Here is an 18,624-nt window from a genome sequence, read left to right as displayed (position 1 = left end):
ATGAAACTATAACAAGAAAAATGATAAACATATGGAAAATAGTGTTCTAGATTATGCCTCTAGAAAACAAACTTTAACGAAAACTGTGAAAAGAAATACCCAACTGGCTGATACGACACAGTAAAAGAACCATCACACAACAAACTCTAAACTGAACCTGACTGTCCCCTAACAACGTCCTCTCAATGGTATTTATCTTACCAGAATCTCGTAGAACTTTCCAGAAAATCAAGAACTCTGCTGGCAAGGAGGGAGGAATGGCCTCTGGATGCTGATGATAACCACATTATTCTATATATATACTTTTACCTACAACCGAAGGTTGACCGGCCAGCCCAAGTGGCTACAGAGGTTGTATCCATGAAAGAAACGGACCCACCAGCAGACGAATTCGGTTGGCAGGTTGTATCGAAGAAGAGGAAAAAGAAGGTTGCCCAACCAGCCCAACCAGAAGGGTGTAGCAAAGAAACGAAAGAAAGCTGCCCAACCAACCTGAGTGGTAGTAAGGATGGCTGCTCCACAACCCCAGGTCCTTAGGCAGACTGTAGCCATGGAAGAAAGGAAGGCTGCTCGTCCACCAGCCCAGGTACCGAGTGAGCGTGTAGCTATGCTGGCTGACCCAACAGCCCGGGTAGATAGCTACGCCCAGATGGCTATGTCGGGTGCAGCAAAGAAGCAAACCCCACAACTAATCCACGAGGTTTGCAAGCCTGCACCCAAAAAGATGAAGACGAAGGTTGCCACACTACCCAATGTACCACCACATGTCTAGAAAGGGAAAAGGTGGACAGAATGGCTGGAGGTCCCACTCCAACAACAAAATTACCTTAGGAAATATATATATATATATATATATATATATATATATATATATATATATATATATATATATATATATATATATATATATATATATATATATATATATATATATATATATATATATATATATATATATATATATATATATATATATATATATATATATATATATATATATATATATATATATATATTTATATATAGATATATATATATATATATATATATATATATATATATATATATATATATATGTATATATATATATATATATATATATATATATATATATATATATATATATATATATATATATATATATATATATATATATATATATATATATATATATATATATATATATATATATATGTAAACTACATTGCAACTTACATATAAATAGAATCATCAAGCTTCACTATATTACCTTTACTATATTTAAATATAAACAAGATCTAACCGAGGTTACTTGGTTGAGCAAGACGTGAGAATATCATCAATTGGCCCTCCAGCCCTGGGTTGAAATTGTCGTCCTGACGTGTGTAACTTCGCCTGACCCAATCCACGTCTCCAATGGCTTTCTGTTACTACAAACGGGATTACAAAGGAAAGGCTTCCTTTGTTAGTTTCATGAATACCTTCGTTCAAATGAAGGGAAAGACTATTACTATGAAGCGGTACCTTATCAGCAGGAAAGAGCTGCAGCAACGGTATGAAAGTTACTGCAAGATACATAACGAGCCCGTGGCTTCCAACGTAAACATCGGCCGCCATTTGGGTTCACTCGGCATCATGTGTGACACCAAGATTGGACCCGTTGGGAAACAGGAACGATACTATTCTGGTATCATGTGGCTCGATGGCGCAGGATCACCAACTGAAATGCAAAGAAAATGGAGAAAGCCGCCCAAACGTATCATGAAGGCCGTGCAAGAGAAGATCGAGAGGAATCGGTTGAGAGACGATATCGCTCACAGTATATTGAAATTTATGCCCAAGACTTCCCCTGATCTCCAGACACAGCCAGTCACAGAGACCACCAGCCCCGCTTCCCAGACACAGCAAGTCACAGAGACCACCAGCCCCGCTCCCCAGACACAGCAAGTCACAGAGACCACCAGCCCCGCTCCCCAGACACAACCAGTCACAGAGGCCACCAGCCCCGCTCTCCAGACACAGCCAGACACACAGCCCACCAGCCCCGGCCCCCACACTGAGCCACAAGATCCTGATATTGAGAAGACAAATGAATTTCTCGATGATTTTTTGCTTTCACTGGAGAAGAACTGATGAGTTCCTTATAGACAAGACAAAATGTTAAAAAAGGAATCTATATAAGTTCACTTATGGAAAGAGATCTTTGACGGAGCTGTGCTGCCTATAGCACAGCATACCAAAGGGTGATCTTTGCTGACGTGCAGTAACCTCATGAGGGCGGAGTCCGGCTACACTTTCTTTACCGAGGAAAAGATCTCTGCACTAATATTGAGTTTCTCCGTTGGCGTCAGGGTAAACACCCATCCCCCCCGAAGCTTGGTTACCTTTCCGTGGTGGGGGGGACTTCATGGATTGGGCAGTAGCAACCATCGTTGGTTGCTTCTGTTCAATCCATGAACGAAAAACCAAGCATCTTGAACGTAATTGTCGTATAAATTCACTTGGTGTCAAAACTGACGCGAAAGCGGTTGTCTCAATTTTGTCAGAAATGTTTGTGCGTTTCGGCCTGATGGCGGGAGTCGGTTTGGCGCTGTGGTCATGAGGGAATACGAGGAAGATTGGCAACCGTCCCAGAAGTAGCTACAGTGAGGCCCAGCAGCTGTCCCTAATACTGTGGAAGGCACTCATGTAAGGTGTGCAGTGAGGCGCAGCAGTAACAAGGGAAACGGACAACCAAAACAGCAATCTTGATCATCAGCAGGATATCCAATGCTCAGAGTAGATAAGGACGATTATTGTATGGCTTCGCTCAGAGGATGAAAATCTTAGTATACAAGCTAGTCTTTTAAAGTGTCTCAAATCTATGGAGAATAAACAAAAATCTATGAAAATATTTCTTATAATATAGTAACCTGTAATGAGGTTAGTGATTTTGTATATTTTATGCAACCTACTTTAACAAAGTTGATCAGGGAATTGGCCAGATATATATATATATATATATATATATATATATATATATATATATATATATATATATATATATATATATATATATATATATATATATATATATATATATACCATCTTGGTGTATGGGAAGGCCATATGGGAGACGGAGAGAGAGGCAGGAGCAGGAGAGAAATGATCAAACTTTCCCGCTAGTTCATAGTTGCTGCCTGAAATTTGTCTTCTGATAGTTCTACAGTTTTTGTTTGTGTTTGTTATACTAATTATTAACATAAGAAAATTGTAATATAATGATTAAAGAAAATTATAGTAATTATAATTTAGAATTGTTATAGGTCAAGATTTGTACGTGAAGCGGAAGACCAAAATATGGTACGGGTCAGCCATTCGTGAGTGTAAGCGACAGCTATTGATAGTTACTGGCTTTAATTTATGATCATTTATGATATCTATTTTTTACTTTTGTGTTAGCTGTTTTAAGTATTTGTTTTGTTTGCAGACTAAAACTTCTCTTATATGTTATTGTTTCTTGGGAAATTCTAGTTAATCGAGACGTTCATAAAGAATTATTTTTGGTCAGTTTGTTTTGTTTGAGCAGACATGCATGGTGGTAAGGGACAGAATAAAAGTTACGGTTTTTTTATATTTGTTATTATTGATTAGTACTTTTCTTTTCATTTCTAACATTAGCTGTTTAAAGTGTTTGTGTTGTATTTAGACAAAGTTCATTTTCAAATCTTAATGATTACCACATGAAAGCTAGGCTCTATAAGTGTCAAGTAAACAATATGTGATATTTTGAGTTAAGTCGAGGTGCTATTTACCACTGGCGTTTAGATATTTGGGACCCTTGGGGATAGATTTGGCAAGATTATCACTGCCAAATTGACTGAATGGCAACCTAGGAGCTAGGCAGAATTGGATATCATAAAAACCCTAAACAGTCGGTGGTTCCTGGGGCCTACCCTCCATCCTCTTGTAACTACGCTGCTGATTACCATTTTGTTCTTTATATTTTTCAGAGGAACAAGACACTTCTGCATCTCTGTAAAGTTAAGGACTCATTGAAATTAATTCTTCAGATATTATCTGCAGTAAAAGGTAAAGTTGACAAGTTACTTTGCTCTTCTTCATAATGGGTCTCCCCTGATGTTTTCAATTAATGTTTAGCCTACCTAAGTTTTCCAGTCGTACTTATATATTTGTGTGTTGTTTCCAAACGGTAATTTGAAAGGAATGACCTTATATATTTGTGTGTTGTTTCCAAACTGTAATTTGAAAGGAATGGCCTCGCTGAGCCCCAAGATGACCCTGTTTAAGAGAATACTCTTATTGTGAAGTAAAAATGTCTTACAAGATGTAAAGCAATTCGAAAGCTTTTCTTTTTTCCTCATATTGCTACATTGTTTAAAGAATTTAGTTGAGCTAGTTTGTGTTTCCTTGAAACTGCATGAAATATTCATATGTGTGTAACTATGATTATTCCATTGATAATTTTATTGCGTGGATTTTCCATGTTTTATGCTGATATCTATCTTCTTGTGTTTAATTATTTCATTCTGGTACCAGTTTTCACAACACATTATGTACTTTTGATTCTTATATTTGGACTCCAGTTTATTCTTGCATTATGGCTTCACCAGTCTAGCGACAACAAAATTGGCTGTAATATTACTAATCCATGTAAACTGTTTCATTGTTTATCTTTGCTATGTACTGTACACCTGCAGTTGCCTTTTTTTTGTACCTTGCATCAAACCAATAATTTTCATATGTATTCCTCTCAGTGTTATTGTTTACAAGTAAATTAGTTTATGTACATGATTGCAGTCAGTTTTGTGTTTAAGGTTATTATATTTTTATCCTGGACATTTTAGTGCTGTGTTTTCCATATGTTATCTTCAGCTTCTATGTTATAGGCTATTTTTGTTTCTTATTTGATATATTATATATGGAGAGTCTTCTTACGATCATAATATTATGTTTGTATTAAACCATGTTCACAGCTCCCTTACCGACTGCCACTGTGGTTTTGTGTGTTTTAGTTATCAGTTTTGTTTCTTGAATTAGACCATCGTTGGGATATTGATTTAATCCCATATTTCTACTCCTTGTATATTTCGACATGAAGGATATTATATGGGAAATCTGTACTGCCATAACCTTAACAACAATATTTTTTTCCCTTTACCATTGCTCTTACTACGTCTCTTCAGAAAACTAGTATAAAAATGGTATTTTCACTTTCAAAGTAATGTAATGACATAACGACTAAAAGATCTAATAACATACCAACCTCTTTAAAGCTAACAGGTGATCAATTTGAGACCTTTCATTCACTGGTGTAAAGTTAATTTTTGTGCAGTGTGTTATTTAAGGTTATACTCAGGCATCTGAAGAATTCACACATATGTGTTAACTACAAGGAGGTAATGGCCAGGTCATCTAACTACTAATTCCAGCTTATGACATGTGTTCATAGTGCCAATTATATCAAAAAGCACTACTGCAATTTGTGCTTTAACTACAGTCAGTGGTATCACCTCCACTGTACACCACTGTCATCCACTGGAGACTACTTAGAACACTGGACGTACAGCAGCCATTCAGAAAATAACTTACAACACTCCGTCACAAACACCTTCACCTCGAGCACAAATTTCCAATAAACAGCATTACAGAATGCGCATTTTCAGTCTTCACAAATAGATCATTCTACGCCACAGAACTGCAATGACAAACTAAAGATTTTGCAATTCAGTGCTAGTAATGATAAGAACAAATACACAGAAATTCTCAGCTAATTAAGAGAATGCAGTACCCTTGTAGAACTCATCTAAGAAGCTAGTCTCACATCCAGATCTCACAGCTGTAAGAAATAACAGACAAGGAGTAGGTACTCATAACACTTATTCACCAAACCATAATTTTCTCCACAACTGACACCATACAACAGCTCACAGACAACAACAATATCCTATAAACACAGTACTAGGTGCAAGATAATCAACATCTGCATACCTCCTCACTCTACATACCCCATAAGATACACTACCCAACAGCAGAACCTCGGTAAGATGCTCACATTATTAAAGATTTGAATGTCCACTTTGTTCAGCATTCACACTTATGATCTCTGAGGTGAATTTCTTCAACTGTAACTTCTCAGTATACTTAACCTATGCAACCAACCAACCAACCAGACTCCCAGTCCACCACCTCCTGCAGCTAACTTTGTGAAACAACATTCTGCTCACACCAGCATTACATGGAAGGATGCTACGGGAACTATCCTCTGACCACTTACCCATCCTGAGCACACTCCATCCAGCTCACCCAGTCAATACAAAAGACAGCTACCTGGGTCAGAGGAGTGCAACGTGACGACCACCTGAGTGCTGGATCACTAAACAGGCGTCACTAACCCTTCAGATACCCAGGCGGTTAGTACTGGTAATATACCTCCCTGGTTGTTAGCTTCCTACAAACTACTACCTACTCCCATAAATTACACACATCGTAAAGTAAAGAAACCACCTTACACATAACCACCCACCATTGATAGAAATCAGAGATCAAATCAATATTCTTAAATAAATCTATCATTAACCTAATCATATAGAGGCAAACAGATAACTGGCACTCCTTCATCAACACAGTAAACCGAAAGACCCACATCACCACTCGTCTCACCAGTCCTCACTCATGAAGCACACCTGACTCATCACAGTAAAATCCATTGTCCCAAAGAACTTACAAACATACTCATGAGACACTTCTCAAAAATTACCCACAAACCAATCTCGCCCTTAAGAAGGAAAGTTGTGAAAAATCTACCCAAAATCCATTCAGAGACAATCGCCCACGTACCCTTCACTCCCACTGATACAAACAGTGCCTTTAAAATCTTAAGGAACTTTCCTCCTACAGACCCTAATAATGTAACAGACTTTCACATGAAACACTATGGTCCATTTGCTAATGGGTTTGGAAGCCTCTTACCAACATGCTCTTGAACTGGCACAAATGCAGCAGTCACAAAACCAGTCTTCCACCACCTAAAACAGTGTACCTAGACAGAAGTCCCACAGACTTTACATATATAATGAAAATAGATAATTAAGGTTTTTCGTATTCATTAATTATGTTAAAATTTTAAATTTTCTGAGTCTATTTAGCCTAAATTTTGTGAGTCTATTTAGCGTATGTGATTTGGGAAGAGCAGTATGGTTTCAGAAGTGGTAGAGGATGTGTGGATCAAGTGTTTGCTTTGAAGAATGTATGTGAGAAATACTTACGAAAGCAAATGGATTTGTATGTAGCATTTATAGATCTGGAGAAAGCATATGATAGAGTTGATAGAGATGCTCTGTGTAAGGTATTAAGAATATATGGTGCGGGAGGCAAGTTGTTAGAAGCAGTGAAAAGTTTTTATCGAGGATGTAAGGCATGTGTACTTGTAGAAAGAGAGGAAAGTGATTGGTTCTCAGTGAATGTAGGTTTGCGACAGGGGTATGTGATGTCTCCATGGTTGTGAAATCTGTTTAAGGATGGGGTTGTTAGGGAGGTGAATGCAAGAGTTTTGGAAATAGGAGCAAGTATGCAGTCTGTTGCGGATGAGAGAGCTTGGGAAGTGATTCAGTTGTTGTTCGGTGATGATGCTGCGCTGGTGGCTGATTCATGTGAGAAACTGCAGAAGCTGGTGACTGAGTTTGGTAAAGTGTGTGAAAGAAGAAAGTTAAGAGTAAATGTGATTAAGAGTAAGGTAATTAGGTACAGTAGGGTTGAGGGTCAAGTCAATTGGGAGGTAAGTTTTTATACAACTATATAATTTATATTATATACATTACCACATTTCCTGCACTTTCCATCACAAATTTGCTGAGGTCATAACCTTGTAGTTACCATTACCTTACAACCTTAAGGATGGTGGTCTACAACACCTCTAGACTGATGGAGAAAACGAAAAGTTTCGTTTTGCTATTAAGACCACAGAAATGCGGTAATTCCACTTCACTACCACTAACTACTAGTTATTTTACATGTTGATTTTCACGGCTAAGATTTTCATCCTCTGAACGAAGCCATACAATAATCGTCCTTATCTACTTTGAGCATTGGATAGCCTCCTGATGATCAAGATTGCTGTTTTGGTTGTCTGTTTCCCTTGTTACTGCTGCGTCTCACTGCACACCTTACATGAGTGCCTTCCACAGTATTAGGGACAGCTGCTGGGCCTCACTGTAGCTACTTCTAGGACGGTTGCTAATCTCCCTCGTATTCCCTCATGACCACAGCGCCAAACCGACTCCCGCCATCAGGCCGAGACGCACAAACATTTCTGACAAAATTGAGACAACCGCTTTCGCGTCAGTTTTGACACCAAGTGAATTTATACGACAATTTCGCTCAAAATGCTTGGTTTTTCGTTCATGGATTGAACAGAAGCAACCAACGATGGTTACTACTGCCCAATCCATGAAGTCCCCCCCACCACGGAAAGGTAACCAAGCTTCGGGGGGGATGGGTGTTTACCCTGACGCCAACGGAGAAACTCAATACAATATTTTTATTATAACTTTCCTTAATCTTGAAAAATGAATCAATCAGAGGGAAGAATAGCCCCAGCCATATGAAGATTGGCTAACCGAATCCTTGCGCATTGTGTAGAAAGTGATTTCTTTGAGGGTTGCTTTATGGAAGGCACGGTAGCGTCGGAAGAGTTTCATTTTTTCTTTGAAGACGAAGGAAATTATCCCCGTGAATTTATGCATTTTTTTTTTGGGGGGGGGGGGGGGGATAATGTTCCCATTTTTTTTCTTTGTTTTTCAACGTCCCTACGTAGATATTATGTGTCATCCACTACTGGGAGAAAGCCATACTTCCGCCAGATTAGCGTAATCCTTGGCGAGGCCAAACTAAAGTTGTCTTGGTGTTGGTTCCTCAGTGATAACCCAAACACAAACACAAACACACCTCCAGTGTCCACTCCAGGGCCGTGTTCTCCTGCAGCACCAGCAGGAAGAAAGAACTCAGGTTCCTCACCAACTGAATCTTTTGGCACGGGGAACGTGTGTCATCTCGACACGCCTTTTAACGCCCGTACGTGGTGCGGAGTGCAGTCGGTCTGTAACGTAGGACATGTCATGTGTTATTGGTCCCAGTCGATCTAGAACGCTGGGCCTGACATGTGTTGGGGGACCAAGTCGGTCTTGAATGGTGAGCCTGACGTGTGTTGGGGGACCAAGTCGGTCTTGAATGGTGGGCCTGACAGGTCTTGAGACCTGCCATGTCTCCCTGAAGGTGGGCCTGACAAGTGTGGTGGGCTGCATTTCCTCATGGATGGTGGGTCTGGTAGGGAGTGTGGGCTGCAGTGCCACTTGAGTGGGCGAGGTCACTTGGTCAGCATCAGTGGGACGGTGAGGTTTCACTTTTGCACAGCGACCGTTGACGGAGAGTGGTGTCACGTCGGCAAGAAGTGCCTTCTTGTAGGAGGCATAGCAGGAGTACTGGATGACGGGAATCCCGCGGTGGTTCTCGCAGGTCGTGTAAGACTGCATGTCGAAGCGAACGATGTCGCCGAACTGCTTGAAGAATTCCCAGACGTTCCTCCTTGAGATTTTGTATGGAACGTTGACGACCCTGATGGTATACCTCTGCAGGACGGTTTTGAGAACCCCTTGCAACTGCTCGTTGGTGGGCACGATGACATGTATGTCGTCATCATCGCAGCCCAACTCATCTATATGTGGGAGTCGGGTCTCGTGTGGTGGACGGTCCAGCAAATCCTCCTCATCGTGGAAAGGCAGGTAGGCCTGGTCAAGGAGGGCGACCCAGAGCACCTGCTGCTGCTCGACCACCTCCACAACTGAGCTTTTTGCAAAATCTTCCATGTTGAAGATGCTATGATTACGTTGTGCACTTTACGAAGTAACCTCGGTTATCCTTGTACGTCCACAAATATAGTGAGTCTATATTGATATGGAAAAATATAGTAAGGTACCTCCATGCTCTAATATCCCACATAGAAACAAAAGCATAGTCGACTTCAGCGATTTTAAATGTAGAGACCATCTAAAATATTGTAGGTGGGTTAATGGTTGTTACATGGTGACCAGGGGTACAGGTGGATGGGACAGACTGGATACAGTGAAGATCGATAGATGGGACAGACAGGGTATAGTGAATATCCATAGATGGGACAGACTGGGTTCAGTGAAGATTGATAGATGGGACAGACAGGGTATAGTGAATATCCATAGATGGGAGAGACAGGGTGTTGTGAAGATGCATACATGGGACTGACAGGGTAAAGATTCGTAGATGGGAAAGACAGGGTATAGTGAGGATCCATAGATGGGACAGGCTTGGTGCTGGGCATAGTGAAGATCCATAGATGGGACAGAGGGTATAGTGAAGATGTGTAGACGGGACACACATTATAATGAATTGATTGATGGAACAGATAGGGTATAGTGAAGATTGATAGATGGGACAGGCTGGGCATAGTGAAGATCCATAGATGGGACAGAGGATATAGTGAAGATGTGTAGATGGGATACACATTATAATGAATTGATTGATGGAACAGACAGGGTATTGTGAAGATCGATAGATGGGACAGACAGGGTATAGAGAAGATCCATAGATGGGACAGGCTGGGTATAGTGAAGATCGATAGATGGGACAGACAGTGTATAATGAAAATAAATAGATGGGACAGATTGGTTATAGTGATCGATAGATGGAACAGACTGGTTATATTGGCGATCGATAGATGGAAATGTTGGCACAAAAAACAATGGCCAGGTGTAGCAGTTCTCTGTTACTTGCAGGTCACAACTTAATGATGGTGAGAGATAATGGTGTCTCCCTCTGTAGTGAACATGATATTGAGAGATAATGGTGTTTCCCTCTGTAGTGAACATGATGGTGAGAGATAATGGTGTCTCCCTCTGTAGTGAACATGATATTGAGAGATAATGGTGTTTCCCTCTGTAGTGAACATGATGGTGAGAGATAATGGTGTCTCCCTCTGTAGTGAACTTGATGGTGAGAGATAATGGTGTCTCCCTCTATAGTGAACATGACGGTGAGAGATAATGGTGTCTCTCTCTGTAGTGAACATGATGGTGAGAGATAATGGTGTCTCTCTCTGTAGTGAACATGACGGTGAGAGATAATGATGTCTGTGATTCGGTACGTAGAACTCACATGAGATTAATCAGATATATGATTATGAGCAGAAAAAGATGTTATCTATGTGTGATATGTAAGAGGAGGAAAACTACTCCCACACATCACATTTTACACACATTTCCACAGGACAAAGAAAGGTAAGGGGTATTGCTGTGATGGAATTGGTAAGACATTCATAAATATAAACGTAGGATGGGATAAATCTAAGACGAGTAGATAACAAACAACCACATTTTTCTACAAACTCAACAAAGACAAAGGCGAATTTTTTAGATATCAAGAAGTACATACCATATTTCCCCAATACCTACAGTTTTGTAATTAAAGAAAAAAATATTCTTGAGCTTACTTATTGACGAGTCACTTATGCTCGTTAACTTTGTTTTCAAGCTCATTATTGTTAGAGTATTTCCCATCATCTCTTATCTGCATAATCACTTCATCAGGATCATTAGGCTTACATGGACCAACTACAGGATATGTATGTAAATATGTTGCTTTAATGTTAAAGAATGAAATATGTCCTGGTTGATATGGCATGATTGTTGATGAAATCGTCCACTTGATTTGGTCCCTAACATTGTGTTTAATGTTACCTATATATGTTATTGCTCATAGTTGTCTCAAGTCGTCCGTACAATACTTCATCTTTGGGAAAAACAAAAAAAAACAAGTTTTAGATTATTTTCTTCTTTTTTTAAACTGAAAACTCACTGTAAAGTTTTCGTCAACAAACAGACAGCCAGACAGCGCAAGGGTAATTAGTACCACCAGCTGTTGACAACGCGCACAATTAAAGCAGTCATTGCTCACGCGAGATTACTCCTGCTTTCCTGTCTTTCTTATATAGTCTTTGTACAACTACACACAAACACACACACACACACACACACACACACACACACACACACACACACACACACACACACACACATACACACACACCATCATTGATGTCATTATGTTTCCACTACAAGCTACATTACACTCTCCACAAGAGGTAATTCTGCCCAGTGTACAACCTCTACCGTATCCTGCCATCTTCACTATATTGATGTTTCATCTTCACTACACTAGTGCTTCAACTTCACTCTGTTAATCTATCATCTAGGATATTAAATCAATGAGGAAACGCTAGTCTACTATATTTTTGTGTGGCTTCACTATATTTTTGCAAGTCCTGGTCTATGAAAGTTTACTTCGTCAAGTAAATCACTCATCTCACCAGATCGCAGAAATGACTCACGTCCGCGCTGCCCATCGGTACCCTGGCAAGGAATCCTTCCTTGAATTTTTCGAGGCTCACATCCAGCAAACCGGGGCTGTTAAAGATTGTATAAGCCGAACTGAGCTATATTTGCGATACTGTGAATTCTGCGAAGGGTTCGGGTACGAGAAAGCTGCCGTCCTGAACGTCGGGAGAACACTGGGACGGTGGGGCATCAAGGCAGATCGCAGACTTGGAGGACGCAACGGCCGCCACCAGGAGTACGCCTACACCAGAATTGCCTGGTTGTCCGGCAGTGAGGGCCTGGCCCAGGGAGGAAAGCGGTGCCTTCCAGAATGCCAAAGGCCTTCCAGGAAGAGATCACATCTGGATATCGAACCCGTGCACGAGAGAGTAGTGGTGAAGATCAAGACTCGGCATCAAGATGATGATGACCTGTGCAAAGGCGGACCCAGCGAGGAAACTGGTGTAGTTGACACAGGAGCAGCCGCCATCCCCATCAATGTTTCTTTGGCTCCCACCAAACAACGGGGCAAAGTGATGCCTACCACTGAATTGGTGACCTTGATCCCCTACTTCTATGGGGATGAATCAGGCCTGGTGGATCCCGACGTACTCGTACTGGTCGTCGATGAAGACCCTGATGTGTCCGTCGCTGAGACTGGAGGATCAGCAGCACCTGCAGCAGCAGCCGACCCTAAAGCTGAAGCGGCCGTGTTGAAGATTAAAGTCCACACCACCAACATTCATCCCTGAAATTCCTTGAACCTTAAGTTCCCGTCCCTGAGATTGGAGAAGCTGCTCCTCCTCCAGCAGTCGACCCTGTTATACCCGGTCCTCAGAAGACACTTCCTATGGCAAAAGTTTTCATTCAGTTGCAAATTATTGGCAAACTATTGTACGAATGAAGCGGTTACCATAAAGGATCAAATCGTTAGGAAAAGTTCCTAACATTTATCAGTCCCATCTACTGGGATGAAAAAAAAAAATAAAAAAGATACATCCATTCTGTTGGTTGCCATAAACATGGCACAAATGGACCCTAAGTCGAACTGCTGACCTCCTAGTGGTAGGGTCCGGGCAACTTTGAGGGAACATTAACCTTCAAAGGCTAACAGCAGTCGCACAAAAACAATAAAGATTAATCATTATCAGTCATTTACAATAACCATAGACGATGGTTACAGCCTCGCCTATCTATCATCTCATTCGCTGTGAACGAAATCATAGGCGACTCTGATTGCACCTACATCTACTAAGTTTACCTAATTATTCAACCATCTATCTATCTGTCTATCGTCCTTGTTTGAAGATTTTCTGTATCATGTAATTCTCAGCCATTGAAATGTCCTGAGATCAATGTCGAAAAACTGAACAAAAGAATTCTAGTTTGGACTGAAATACTTAGCCCCGTTTTTGCACATTTTCTCACCATTTTTCCACCATTCACTCCCCTTAAGAATCTACGAACTATCTTCAGAGTTGTATTACAAATATATGAAACATGTCACCAACTCACTGTTTTGTTCATATTTCTTGCTATATTACATCTGTCAGTTTCTAAATGCAAACATCGGATGATTATGGTTGTGTCTATACACTCCCGCCATCTGCCCAACCTGGTACATATGATCATTTAAACTCTGACATTTTAACAAATTGTGTCAAAACGACTCCATGAAACGCGAACTTAAAATTTATCCATTTAACTCCCTCATTCATTAACGAACATGTAAACATTATCATTTGAACGTAAATCTTCCAGCTGCATTATGTCAACAAAGTCCTTTTAGATACGTCATTAGGTTAGGTTAGGCTAGGTTAATTAACCTCGTCAATTAAACACTTTAATATTACCATGCAACAGTGAACTTTTACACACCGTCATATTGCAGCTGCTGTATGAAATGCTTCACATAACTAAAGAATTTTAAAGTGAATTATTTTAACGATATTTTTGGAATTCTGCACTTTAAGATGAACCTTTAAATTCTGACTGTAGAGGTACACATGGCCTTTAAATTCCACCGGAGCAATGGAAGTCTGTACAATTAATTTAGCTCTGCCACTGAACGCGAACTTTTAAATTTAGCTGAGCGGTCTCTTATTCCCTGGCTGCCATTCATACTTTGTCCTTTTAAACTGTGTGTTTATATCGCTCTCATTCACTCTTAATTTCGATCGTCTCTGATATTTCAGTCGTAAAATTTGTTCATGTTGCCATATTGCTTTAGTTAAGGTTTATGGTTAAACCTAAAGATTCTACAGTGTTTACAGTGACGGAGCCACCTGTATGTTGTACCAGACAACCGGTAATGTATGATGACTGACGTCTACAGTGACGGAGCCACCTGTATGTTGTACCAGACAACCAGTAATGTATGGTGACTGACGTCTACAGTGACGGAGCCACCTGTATGTTGTACCAGACAACCGGTAATGTATGATGACTGACGTCTACAGAGAGGGAGCCACCTGTATGTTGTACCAGACAACCAGTAATGTATAGTGACTGATGAATACAGTGACGGTGTAGGACTCACGCACACTACCGTTAATTTTTCATTAGCTATTTGTTATTATCATTTTACTGTGAGTTACATAGATGCATGTTGCCACGGGCTCACTGTTCCCACGGGCTACTGTTAATCAGGATGTTTGAACACGTAAGAGCTGATCTGTTGTTTGAACACGTAAGATCTGATCTGTTGTTTGAACTCGTAGTTGAATGGGTGTTGACGGACTCCCATATAACCCCTGCCAGTGTGACCTGAGGAGACACACTGGCCAGCATCGTCACACTGTTCATTAGAGTGTGTCGTAGTGTGTCATAAGACTATAGCCCAGAGTACTACAGATGGACGTACACGTTTTGTTGTAATAAATCTACAAAGGCCGCCTGATCTTCATTGAGTACCACAGACGAAGAAGACCTGATTTTCTTCCTATCAACTCAACCTTACAGAGAAGGATTGGAGGAGGGTCATAGGTCTTGGGTGGGGTCAACCCTGGTGCTTCATTGTCAATCAAGCAAAATAAGTAAGATAATTATCGAGGAAAGATAGATTTTTATGTGTTGATTTTAACGATCAGTGACCTATGAGTAAGGTCATAAGTTTTGCTTGATTTAGAAAAGGTATAAACCGTCATAACATTAATTATTTCTTGATACTGATGACTTAACCAAACAAATCTGTTGCATTTGGACATCAATGATAAGGATATTTCAGTGTGTTTATGTTAATCTGTACTACTCGCAGCTCAATGAAATTCATTTAATCAAGGGCATAAATTTCAGGATGAGTAATGCACTCTATTGGTCACTGATACAAGTAATGCAAAATGTTTTTCAAACTTAAAGGATTATAAGAACGCATGCAAAGTGAAATTATGGATTCTGATCTCCATGATCTACTGTTGATAAAATTTGTAAACAATTCACTTTCTTACCCACATAATAACGAAATAATGAAAGTCACACCAAAATAAATATTTCATGCAGTTTCAAGGAGAAACAAACTAGCTCAACTAAATACTTTAAACAACGTGGCAACATGAGGAAAAGAGAAAAGCTTTGGAATTGTTTTACATCTTGTACGACAATGTTACTTCACAATAAGAGTATTCTCTTAAACAGGGTCATCTTGGGGCTCAGAGAGGCCATTCCTTTCAAATTACAGTTTGGAAACAACACACAAATATATAAGGTCATTCCTTTCAAATTACCGTTTGGAAACTACACACAAATATATAAGTACGACTGGAAAACTTAAGTAGGCTAAACATTAATTGAAAATATCAGGGGAGACCCATTATGAAGAAGAGCAAAGTAACTTGTCAACTTTACCTTTTACTGCAGATAATATCTGAAGAATTAATTTCAATGAGTCCTTAACTTTACAGAGATGCAGAAGTGTCTTGTTCCTCTGAAAAATATAAAGAACAAAATGGTAATCAGCAGCGTAGTTACAAGAGGATGGAGGGTAGGCCCCAGGAACCACCGACTGTTTAGGGTTTTTATGATATCCAATTCTGCCTAGCTCCTAGGTTGCCATTCAGTCAATTTGGCCGTGATAATCTTGGCAAATCTATCCCCAAGGGTCCCAAATATCTAAACGCCAGTGGTAAATAGCACCTCGACTTAACTCAAAATATCACATATTGTTTACTTGACACTTATAGAGCCTAGCTTTCATGTGGTAATCATTAAGATTTGAAAATGAACTTTGTCTAAATACAACACAAACACTTTAAACAGCTAATGTTAGAAATGAAAAGAAAAGTACTAATCAATAATAACAAATATAAACAAACCGTAACTTTTATTCTGTCCCTTACCACCATGCATGTCTGTTCAAACAAAACAAACTGACCAAAAATAATTCTTTATGAACGTCTCGATTAACTAGAATTTCCCAAGAAACAATAACATATAAGAGAAGTTTTAGTCTGCAAACAAAACAAATACTTAAAACAGCTAACACAAAAGTAAAAAATAGATATCATAAATGATCATAAATTAAAGCCAGTAACTATCAATAGCTGTCGCTTACACTCACGAATGGCTGACCCGTACCATATTTTGGTCTTCCGCTTCACGTACAAATCTTGACCTATAACAATTCTAAATTATAATTACTATAATTTTCTTTAATCATAATATTACAATTTTCTTATGTTAATAATTAGTATAACAAACAAACAAAAACTGTAGAACTATCAGAAGACAAATTTCAGGCAGCAACTATGAACAAGCGGGAAGGTTTGATCATTTCTCTCCTGCTCCTGCCTCTCTCTCCGTCTCCCATATGGCCTTCCCATACACCAAGACGATATATATATATATATATATATATATATATATATATATATATATATATATATATATATATATATATATATATATATATATATATATATCTGGCCAATTCCCTGATCAACTTTGTTAAAGTAGGTTGCATAAAATATACAAAATCACTAACCTCATTACAGGTTACTATAATATAAGAAATAATTTCATAGATTTTTGTTTATACTCCATAGAATTGAGACACTTTAAAAGCCTAGCTTGTATACTAAGATATTCATCCTCTGACCGAAGCCATACAATAATCGTCCTTATCTACTCTGAGCATTGGATAGCCTCCTGATGATCAAGGTTGCTGTTTTGGTTGTCCGTTTCCCTTGTTACTGGTGCGTCTCACTGCACACCTTACATGAGTGCCTTCCACAGTATTAGGGACAGCTGCTGGGCCTCACTGTACCTACTTCTGGGACGGTTGCCAATCTTCCTCGTATTCCCTCATGACCACAGCGCCAAACCGACTCCCGCCATCAGGCCGAAACGCACAAACATTTCTGACAAAATTGAGACAACCACTTTCGCATCAGTTTTGACACCAAATGAATTTATACGACAATTACGTTTAAGATGCTTGGTTTTTCGTTCATGGATTGAACAGAAGCAACCAACGATGGTTGCTACTGCCCAATCCATGAAGTCCCCCCCACCACGGAAAGGTAACCAAGCTTCGGGGGGGATGGGTGTTTACCCTGACGCCAACGGAGAAACTCAATATTAGTGCAGAGATCTTTTCCTCGGTAAAGAAAGTGTAGCCGGACTCCGCCCTCATGAGGTTACTGCACGACAGCAAAGATCACCCTTTGGTAGGCTGTGCTATAGGCAGCACAGCTCCGTCAAAGATCTCACTCCATAAGTGAACTTATATAGATTCTTTTTTTAACATTTTGTCTTGTCCATAAGGAACTCATCAGTTCTTCTCCAGTGAAAGCAAAAAATCATCGAGAAATTCATTTGTCTTCTCAATATCAGGATCTTGTGGCTCTGTGTGGGGGCCGGGGCTGGTGGGCTGTGTGTCTGGCTGTGTCTGGAGAGCGGGGCTGGTGGTCTCTGTGACTGGTTGTGTCTGGGGACCGGGGCTGGTGGTCTCTGTGACTTGCTGTGTCTGGGAAGCGGGGCTGGTGGTCTCTGTGACTTGCGGTGTCTGGGAAGCGGGGCTGGTAGTCTCTGTGACTTGCTGTGTCTGGGAAGCGGGGCTGGTGGTCTCTGTGGCTGGCTGTGTCTGGAGATCAGGGGAAGTCTTGGGCATAAATTTCAATATACTGTGAGCGATATCGTCTCTCAACCGATTCCTCTCGATCTTCTCTTGCACGGCCTTCATGATACGTTTGGGCGGCTTTCTCCATTTTCTTTGCATTTCAGTTGGTGATCCTGCGCCATCGAGCCA

The sequence above is a fragment of the Panulirus ornatus genome, chromosome 42 (genome assembly GCF_036320965.1).
Source record: "Panulirus ornatus isolate Po-2019 chromosome 42, ASM3632096v1, whole genome shotgun sequence".
Lineage (NCBI taxonomy): Eukaryota > Metazoa > Arthropoda > Malacostraca > Decapoda > Palinuridae > Panulirus > Panulirus ornatus.
Note: the sequence above shows the minus strand (reverse complement) of the source record.